Genomic DNA, 10783 nt, shown 5'->3' with positions numbered 1-10783 from the left:
AAACTCGACGTGGGCGGGGGCGGGGGTGGGGGTGGCGGAGGAACATAGGCGATGGGGGCGGTACAGGGGAGGGCGTGGGGGGTCGGGGCCGGTGGTTCGGTCGGCGGCCCGTGCAGTGTTCTGTAGGGGAAGAATAAGAGACAAGGGAGAAAAAGGGTTAGGAGACATACGATCTTCATCCAACCGCCTGAAATGGTTGACTCACCCAAATGACAAAAGTCATGCGACTTGCATGCAGACATTCCTTTATATTCACTACAATCATCGTAGCTACTTAGCACTACTCCTCAATCAATCAAGCTAAACAACGTGCCACTCATAATTCCAAACTTGTTGCTCAAATACGAATCAGATATGATGTTGATATTACTCAAACAGATAATGTTTAATTGGTCAGTTAATGTTCCTACTTTACTTTGCAAAAGCACGTGCAACACATATAGAGAGACAGCAGGGAGTTTCACTTTTAATGCGCTCTGGTTCATCATGTGTGGGCACTGCGCAACTAACATTTTATTATCCAAAATCTGCTCTTCTTTAGCATGTTCCTCTTTTGTTCTTCTTTAATAAGTACTCTCTCCGTTCCTAAATACAAGTCTTTGTATAGATTCCACCATAGACTACATATGGTGCAAAATGAGGGAATCAACACTCTAAGATGTATATGTATACATCTGTATGTGATCCATAGTGGAAATCTCTACAAAGACTTATATTTTGGAACGAAGGGAGTATGATAGTTGTAAAGTATGTTCTTTGTAGTGAAGAGGAGGAGGGACATTTGCAGTGTAGAGGTCTATTCGGTCGGTTGTGATGGACACTTTCAACTCTTCGGGCCTCTTTGATTCGTAGGATTTTGTAAACATAGGAATAGGAATTGTAGTGGCCTGCCCACTTGAATCCTATAAGATTAGCAAGGAAATGCGAGGAGTTGTGCCGCCTTTCAGAGGTACACTGATATTAACAATACTGCACTTTCAGTTGAAGAGAGCTGGTATCCGAAGCCTTTCTAGCCGTACAGTATATTATGAACCTATTATCTGCCAACTATCCTTACTTTTGGAGCCTATTTTTGTGTACTTGTGCCAGATTATATTAATGCACGCACCATATTATAGCACACATGGGCTCCCTCATTAGAATCCATTGATAGCGCACAAGGGTTTACAGGGAGCCCCTATATTAGAATATCCTCTGCATTACAAAGATAATCTCACTACTATGTATGTTTTCATGCTTCTTAGATATTTTATGTAATCACAATGAATATCAGAATCCGTGCATCAGAAGAATATTGTGGAACACTGCAAGGACTAACAAAATTGGCACCAAGCATTGAATGCCATTCTGGATGCAATGAAATGCATGCACTCCCCACCTGTAGATTCTTGTTCATAATATGGTCCTAATGACTATTCTGACCTCGAGTAGTCAAAGGCAGATGGCCTGTCCTGTTCACCAATCAAGCTGCCTATTCTAATTTGGTAAGGTTTAATTGATTGCGCGTATCTTGCATAAGGTGTATTGCATTTCTTTGACTTTGTTGCACTGCCATCTACTTAGTTTACTCATCATATATGTCAAGATGCCATGCACATCCATTATCAATACATATTCCATATGTCATCATACCATGTTTTTCCACTCAAATGATGTTCTTGTGCATCAGACATCAAAAAGGAAGAGGGTGATTGCCGAACCTGAAGGAGCACCAGCAAAGTCCTTGAAAACCATGGTGGTCTCAGGGTAATCAGACCGCATCCCATTTGTATTGGCTTGACAACCAGTGACACAAAACGTAGGACCGACTCCAGCAGACTGTACCCATACTTCATTGGCCACACCACTAGCCCCACCACACAGGACCTGCACTCCCTCGAAAGTTATGCCGATTTTAGTTGCCATAGCACCAGCCATACCACAGAAAAATCCCACTCCAACAAAAGGTACAGCAAGTCCACCGGTCGAAGACCTATCCCAACTGCAGAGATGGCCAATTCCTGCAGATTGGAACCTCATTCCAGTTATTCCCAGTTTAAAAGACAATGCTTTCAATGTTGTTAGGGACTACGTGCATATATTCCCATCATGGGAAGATTATAGTGAAGACAAACACCATTTTCACATCTTCCTATCCCACTTACGTGTAAGTGCTATTATTCATGGTGATTATTTTCCTGTTTTCTGCTGATTGAACACATCAATGATTTACATTACATTGTTGTAAGTAGGCGAGGGTCAATCTGGATAGTCATGAGAAGTAAAGCTTGCTTGCGCTTTTCAAGGAAGCATTGCAGCAGTATCGGTGTTACCTAAGGAAATCAGACTTTGATGGCAAGTCTATAAACGAATTTCTAGTGAAGTCTCATGCGCTAAATTTAGAAGATATTGAATAGAAAAACCTTGTTATGCACTGGTCTCGTTCCTAGGATGAGGTACTGTCTATGATATCACATGACAATTTGAACTTCTACTTTTCCGCATGTGCCTTACAGATCTCTTTTGCAGGAAATCTGCTCGAAGAAGAATTCCTATTTGAAAGGACAACAAGATATCGCAAATATGATGCCCGCTGCTTGGCTCTTGTTAGTACTTGTTGTCATGTATCATACTTGCATTCATACCTAGTTCATTACGTGACAATAGTATGCATGATAGCTTGCTTATCAATTGTTCGCTCCAAGTTATCTGATCTGTATTAATGGTTACATTAGTATAGAATATATCCAATGCCAATGAAAAAGTTTAGCTCTGCATTGTTCTTGTAAGTACCTGCTATCCTTTATCAGTGTACTTATATTGACAACTAATTGTTCATGTACCATCACTCTGCAACTTATTTTCCTTTGCCCTCAATTTTCTACACATAAGATATATATTTACTCTTATCATAAGGTTGGATAACACCGATGGTAATGAAGAAGTTTAGCTCTGCATTGCACTTGGTTGTACCTTTTGCCTCTATCGCTGTACTTACATTTATAGCTACTTGGTTATGCAGCATCACTCTTCATCTTATCTTAAATATTCTCCATTTTTTCTTATATTATCACATCTATTTTACTCTTAACAAAATGTAGAATAAAGGCAATGCTTATGAAGAAGATTCTATGGTAAACTTCTTGAATTGCCCCCCCCCCATCAGCATGGACAAGGGCTTTATCGAGCCGGTCTTCACCACTAATGTAAGTTTGTCCTTCTCAAGCCTTCAAACTTTGTTGTGTATATTTGGTTAGGCATGGCTGCAACAGTTGTTTATTTTTGGTGTTTGCATCAAATTGCATGTTTAATGTTTATTATGTAGTTCATAAACAAAAGTTTGTCCTTCTCAATTTAAGTTTTCAATTGTACAACCAAGTTCCTTTTTCAGTTGTACAACCAAGTTGTCATCTTCTTTTGCACTGCATGTATGCTTCTATTCTTGATCCGTAATCCAGTGGTGTGGTGAACCTACCCACTACAACACAATGTCATATTCTGCAATGTCTTAACTATGAACAATGTCATATCATTCTACTATTATTTAAACCGTCTCTTTGTTTGCCAATCTGAAATGGGATAAATTGATAGCACACTAACCATTGATAGTTATGAGTTCTTGATCTGTAATCCAGTGGTGTCGTGAAGCTGCCAACTCCTTCACAATGTCATTTCCTGCCATGTCTTAACCTGAACAATACCATATCGTGTTAATGCTATTTTAAATTGTGTCACTTTATTCATTAATAAGAAATGTGATGAATTGTCAGCACTGATACTTATATGTGCAAAACCTGTCATTTGTATGCTTGTTTCTCTTTCAGAGTAAGGAGGATATAAGCATCAAACAAGCATAGTCTCATCAGCTTGCTCAGTTGCTTGTGCTGCAGCTCCCGAGAAGGTCTAGCCTTTCTTGAACTCTATTGAAGTGTTGTCGCTTTTGTATATTATTTTGTTAGGGCATTTATTTGCACTAGTGGCGATCTTTGATGCCCAGTGTATGTAACATGTCGTCTGCTTGTGCTTTATTATCATAGTGGCGAACTTTGATGCCCAGTGGATGTAATATGCCGTCATTTCATTATTGTATAGTCTAGGTTTTTCTTATTCTCGATGCTGCAGTTATTATACTGTCTATATATCATGTCTTCGCTCCATGAAAAGTAAAGCGGCCAAACCGTAGAATTATGGTACATAATCGGGCCGTCATCACCATGTATGGGCCGCATCATGGGCCCAGTCATCTTGGTCCGTTAACAGGCCTAAATGTAAACTGGCCCACTAGTAGTTTTGGGTAATAGGCTGAGTAAACCGTCGGCCCTATTTTCGCAAGAAAATTCAATGGGCTTTTAGGAAGGTCAAAAGTAGGTTGGGCCTGAAACGTGCCTAACAGCTCATGGGCTGACAACAGGCCAAAATAGACCCTGGCCCATGATTGTGCCAATCACATCATGGGTCGTTAATAGGCCAAAATTGTCTTGGTCCTTGTTTGGCCCAATCAGATTATCGGCTGTGAGTAGGCCGGATGCAAAGCGGGCCATTGTTAGGCCCAACTATATGACGGGCTTTTAACAGGCCGAAATCAATATAGGGCCGAAATGTTCAACGGGCCTTTAACAGGCCAAAACTAATATCATGTCGTATTGCTAAATTGGCCTTTAGCAAACAGAAATCCTAACAGGGCCTCAAGTGGGCCCAAAAGCACAGGGTCCAGTTGACGGGCCGAATCTAATATGGGCCATAGTTTAGCCCAAAGGCTCTTAAAGGGCCTGATCTTATATGGGTCATAATATGGCCCAGAACATGGTAAACTATTAACGGGCCGGATCTCATATGGGCCCTTATTAGGCCCAAAACATGACAGGTTATTAATGGACCGGAACAAATATAGGACACATTTGGCCCAAATCATGGCAGCCTGTTAACGGGCCGGCCCACTAGTGTCTTCAAAATCTTGTGGGCCTTTAGCTGGGTCGGCCCATTATGGTCTACAAAATCTTGTGGGCCTTTAGCTGGGCTGACCCATTAAGGTCTGCAAAGTCTTGTGGGCCTTTAGCTGGGCCGGCCCATAATGGTCTGCGAAATTTTGTGGGCCTTTAGCTGGGCCGGCCCATTATGGTCTGCAAAATTTTGTGGGCCTTTACATGGGCCGGACCATTCAATATTTATGGGCCACTTTTGGGCCGGTCCACGCGTCAACATATCATAGGCGCATCTCGCCCATTGGATGAGTGACATCTGTGCCAACGCCGAGCTGACATGTGGTTCCGTCGGCCAATGAGAATTTTACACGTGGAAAATCGCCATTGGTCATAGTTGTTAGCGGGTTATCGGATCCAAAACCAGACCCAATAGCTTAACAGCGACCCGTTATGGTGGATTTCACGTGTCAGTCACCCTTGACGAAAGCACTTCTATGACGCGTGTTTTATCGTAATGGAAGTGGACACTTCTGTGATGATAATTTTGGTATTGTCATGGAACACTTCTACGACAACACAGGTATGACTATCTTGATTCTGTCATAAAATCATCATGGATGTACATGCATGATAGAAAATGTGACCTAGTGAAGCCATGTACCTACGGTAGGGTCATGAACCTGTCCAAGGTACCCTCCCCAAGGAAATCTCTAGAAGAAATTGTCTTTCAGTCGACCTGGAAGGATTCCACTCGACAGACTCGAAGACACTCGACCATGAAGACTCACTCGACCACCAGGAGATCTAGGGTCACTCTGCATCCAAACGGTCTGTTATTAAGTAGTCTTTATGGCCATGATATCACTTTATGTAATACGTTACCAGTAACATCGGGTCTTTATGTACATTGAACCCTCCGCTACGTGGGCTGGCTGGGGTCCTGGCGCACTCTATATAAGCCACCCCCCTCCACAGGCAGAAGGGTTCGCACCCCTGTAACTCTCACGCATATAATCCAGTCGACCGCCTCCGGGCACCGAGACGTAGGGATGTTACTTCCTCCGAGAAGGGCCTGAACTCGTAAAACTCTTGCGTGTACAACTACTCCATAGCTAGGATCTTGCCTCTCCTTTAGTACCCCCCTACACTACTGTCAGACTTAGAACCACGACAGTTGGCGCCCACCTTGGGGCAGGTGTCTTAGCGGCTTATTGGAGAAGTTGCAATTTTTTCCGATCTCTTTCATCATGGTTTCAGGCGGAGTTTTGGTTGACGGCCGCGAGATCCGTCTCGGTGCGCTCACGTTCGTCGCCGACGACTCTGCCTGGCTTCAGGAGGCTCCGTTCGACGTCGACGCGCTCCCAGTCCGCGGAGCGACGCACTTTCGCGCGTGCGTCCGCGGCGTCCTCCTCCGGCGTCCTCCTGCGGCAACTGTTGACCCAGTATCGACCGGTTTTTGTGTCATCCTCCCTCCCAGCTTCCCGTCGGTGCAAGCGCTCCGGTCGGTCGAGGCTTCAGCGGTGGCTCGCCAGTCGACCACCGCCCAAGTCGCGGCAATCGAGCCCGACGAATCTCTCGACGGCATGTTTGACCTGTCGACTGGCTCCACAGAGACTGCATCCGAGTGCGACAGTAGTGATCCAGCGGCGGAGGTCCTGATGGTCAACGGACCACACGGTCCCCCCGGCTTTCCCGGTGCCGAGAGAGGTGACGGTGGAGGCAATCTGTCGCACGCCCATGAGGAATACCTTCCCGAGCCCCTCAATTCGCTGTAGAGGGAAGAACTTCGCCGCCAGAACATGGATGCCCTTCATACTCCTATCATTGGAGAAACTCCTGAGGCTCGCGCCTTGGAGGACGCGCGCTTGGCCAACCTGGCTGAGCGCACTCGACTGGAGAACCTTCAGCGAGCACTCGACGAGCGTGCGCGGCAACGGGTCCCTGAATCCAGTCGACATCAGCTTTTTCTACCTCCGACTTAGGTATATCGAACTCCGATTCAGAATTTAGCAGCTGCGGCCCGTATAGCAGAATCAATTCAGCCTTCCCAGTCAAAGGCTGGCAGGGGCTTGATGCAGATCAGAGATTTGCTCCGGGCAGTAGGAGATCAAAATTCAGCTGTGTCACAGTCGCGGAACAGGATTCACAGCAAATCCGTGGCTGCGAATACGGTCCAGTCGGCTCATAGCCCCAGATTGCCCCCGAGGCGTGAAGGGCGTGGGGACCAGCACGATCAGTACAGGAACCATGAGCAGTATGATCACCGATTCGATCGTGATGATCGGCGTCGAGTGCCCACCCCTGCCCCAAGGGGTGGATCCTATGCACCTCGACAGCAGGATGATAGACGCCAGCATAGTGGCGGGCGAAGAATTCCAGTCGACCCCAGAGAGCCAGGCTTTGATGCGAGATCCATCATCGTTCAAGGTCTGGTCGACCGGAACAGAGCTCACAGAGAGGGTCACGACAGAGATGTACCCACCAGCAGCCGAGTGCATGTCTCCGGACCAGAGTGTTTCAGCAGAGCTATCAGGGCCGCGGTGATTCCCCCCAACTTCAGGTTGGCGATTGGAGTCAGTAAATTAAATGGTGAGTCTAAGCCTGATACTTGGCTTGAAGACTACCGAGTGGCTGTCCAGATCGGCGGCGGGAATGATGAGGTGGCCATGAAGCATCTGCCTCTTATGCTGGAGGGATCGGCCAGGGCATGGTTGAATCAGTTGACACCCAGCAGCATTTACACGTGGGAAGACCTTTCCCGAGTGTTTGTCACAATGTTCGAGGGAACATGCAAGCGACTAGCAGGACTGACAGAGTTGCAATCTTGTGTGTAGAAGCTGAATGAGACTTTGAGAGATTACATCCAGAGATGGATCATCATCACATAGTAGAGAATGTATCTGATCACCAGGCAGTATGCGCCTTCAAGGAAGGCGTTAAGTACAGAGAGCTAAGCCTGAAATTCGGTCGAACCGGAGACATGTCTCTAAGTCGAATGATGGAGATAGCCACCAAATATGCCAATGGTGAGAAAGAGGATCGGCTCCGGAGTGGCAAGCACAAGTAAGTTTCCCAGGAAACCGGAGGAGGGAACTCCAGTCGGAAGCAAAAGCGGAAAGCCGAGCAGCTGCTCCTGGAGAAACCTTGGCCGTGACTCAAGGAAAGTTCAAAGGAAAGCCCAAAGAGCCTTGGAACCCCAAGAAAGTGAAGGATAAAGAAGGAAATGACGTGATGGATTTGCCGTGTCACATCCACATGAAGAAAGATGAAGAGGGTAATTTCATTTACCCGAAGCATACCACTCGACAGTGTCGACTTCTGATACAGCAGTTCCAGGGGAAACAGTCCAAGGATAAGGAAAAGGAGTCAGACAAAGTTGAGGACAAGGGAGATGGTGACGAGGAATACCCTCAGGTCAATTCCACACTGGTGATTTTTGCTGACGTTGAGAGCTAAAGTCGACTGAAAGTTATAAACCGAGAGGTGAATATGGTTGCTCCGGCGACACCCAATTATCTGAAGTGGTCTCAGACGGCCATCAAACTCGACCAGTCTGATCACCCGACGCACATAGCCACCCCTGGGAGGCAAGCTCTGGTGGTCGACCCAGTCATCGAGGGGACTCGACTGACTAAAGTGTTGACGGATGGCGGCAGTAGTTTGAATATACTGTACGCTGAGATGCTGAAAGGGATGGGCATTCCGATGTCCAGACTCAGCACAAGCAACATGAGTTTCTATGGAGTCATTCCTGGCAAGAAGGCCGCATCACTTGGCCAGATTGCTCTCGATGTGGTTTTTGGTGATTCCAAGAACTTCCGCAAAGAAAAGTTGACATTTGAGGTTGTAGATTTCCAGAGTGCCTACCACGCTATTTTGGGCAGGCCAGCTTATGCACGTTTTATGGCTCGACCATGTTACGTGTACCTCAAATTGAAGATGCCTGGCCCTAAAGGCGTGATCGCTGTTACTGGTAATTGCAAGAAAGCGGAAGAGTGCTTCCAGAAAGGCTCAAACATCAGAGAAATGGAGACCCGAGTGATTTGTTGCGAGCCAAGAAGCCCGCTACGGAATCAGCGTTTCAGTCGTCCGGTGAGACAAAACCAGTTCACATCCACCCGACCGACCCCAACGCTGCTCCGACTCATATCTCCACAACACTCGACCCCAAATAGGAAGAATCGCTCATCCAGTTCCTCCGTGAGAACTGGGACATCTTTGCATGGAAACCTTCTGACATGTCAGGTGTGCCCAGGGGGCTGGCTGAGCACCGTCTGCGAGTCGATTCAAAGGCAAAACTTGTCAAGGAACATCTGCGACAGTCCACCGTCCAGAAAAGGAAGGCTATTGGCGAAGAGGTGGCTCGGCTCTTAGCAGCAGAGTTTATCCGAGAGATTTACCACTCCGAGTGGCTCGCCAATGTTGTCATGGTCCCCAAGAAGGACAAGTCACTTCGCATGTGCATTGACTTTAAACATATCAATCGGGCCTGCCCGAAAGATCATTTTCCTCGTCCCCGCATTAACCAAATAGTCGACTCGACTACGGGATGTGAGCGACTGTCTTTCTTAGATGCCTATTCCGGGTACCATCAGATCCGTCTGTATGGACCCAATGAGATCAAAACAGCTTTCATCACCCCATTCGGGTGCTTCTGTTATGTCACCATGCCATTCGGCCTCAAGAATGTCGGAGCCACGTTCATGAGGATGATTCAGAAGTGTCTGCTCACTCAAATCAGTCGGAATATGGAAGCATACATGGATGACATTGTGGTCAAGTCACGGAAAGGTTCCGACCTGCTGACTGACCTCGCTGAAACATTTTCCAACCTCAGGAGGTATGATATCAAGCTTAATCCATCCAAGTGCACATTCGGAGTTCCTGGCGGAAAGTTACTCGGTTTTCTCGTTTCCGAACGAGGAATCGACGCAAACCCAGAGAAAGTGGGCACTATACTCCGAATGAAACAACCTGTGCATGTGCACGATGCTCAGAAGCTTACTGGTTGCTTGCCGCTTTAAGTCGATTCATCTCTCATCTCGGTGAGAAGGCATTACCTCTTTACCGACTGATGAAGAAGTCAGACAAGTTCGAGTGGACTCCTGAAGCTGATGCAGCATTTGCAGAGTTAAAAACCCTGCTTTCCACCCAGCCGGTGATTGCTGCCCTGATCAGCAAAGAGCCTTTGCTGCTTTACATTGCAGCCACAGGACAAGTCGTCAGTACAATACTTATGGTCGAGCGGGAAGAAGAAGGGAAAACCTTCAAAGTTCAGCGCCCAGTATATTATATTTCTGAAGTCCTGACCCCATCAAAGCAAAGATACCCTCATTATCAGAAGCTTGTATATGGGATTTATATGACCACGAAGAAAGTTGCTCACTATTTCTCTGACCATACCATCACAGTCATCAACGACACCCCATTATCAGAGATTCTGCACAACAGAGATGCAACTGGTCGAGTGGCAAAATGGGCGATTGAACTCCTTCCCTTGGATATTAGATTTGAGGCAAAGAAAGCTATCAACTCCCAAGCAATAGCAGATTTCCTCGTCGAGTGGACTGAACAGCAATTGCCGACTCAAGCTCACTCGGAGCACTGGACCATGTTCTTCGATGGCTCTAAAATGCTGAATGGTTCTGGTGCTGGGGTAGTGTTGGTTTCCCCCCGAGGAGATAAGCTCAGATATGTACTCCAGATTCACTTTGACTCCTCCAACAACGAAGCAGAATACGAAGCACTTTTGTATGGGTTGCGTATGGCCATTTCACTCAGCGTCCGTCGCCTCATGGTCTACGGTGACTCGGATTTGGTGGTTAACCAAGTGATGAAGGAGTGGGACGTCAGAAGCCCAGTTATGACTGGTTACTGCAACG

Source organism: Triticum dicoccoides, chromosome 1B (assembly GCF_002162155.2).
Source record: "Triticum dicoccoides isolate Atlit2015 ecotype Zavitan chromosome 1B, WEW_v2.0, whole genome shotgun sequence".
Lineage (NCBI taxonomy): Eukaryota > Viridiplantae > Streptophyta > Magnoliopsida > Poales > Poaceae > Triticum > Triticum dicoccoides.
The sequence above is the reverse complement of the archived record's forward strand: the minus strand, read 5'-3'. Positions refer to the sequence as shown.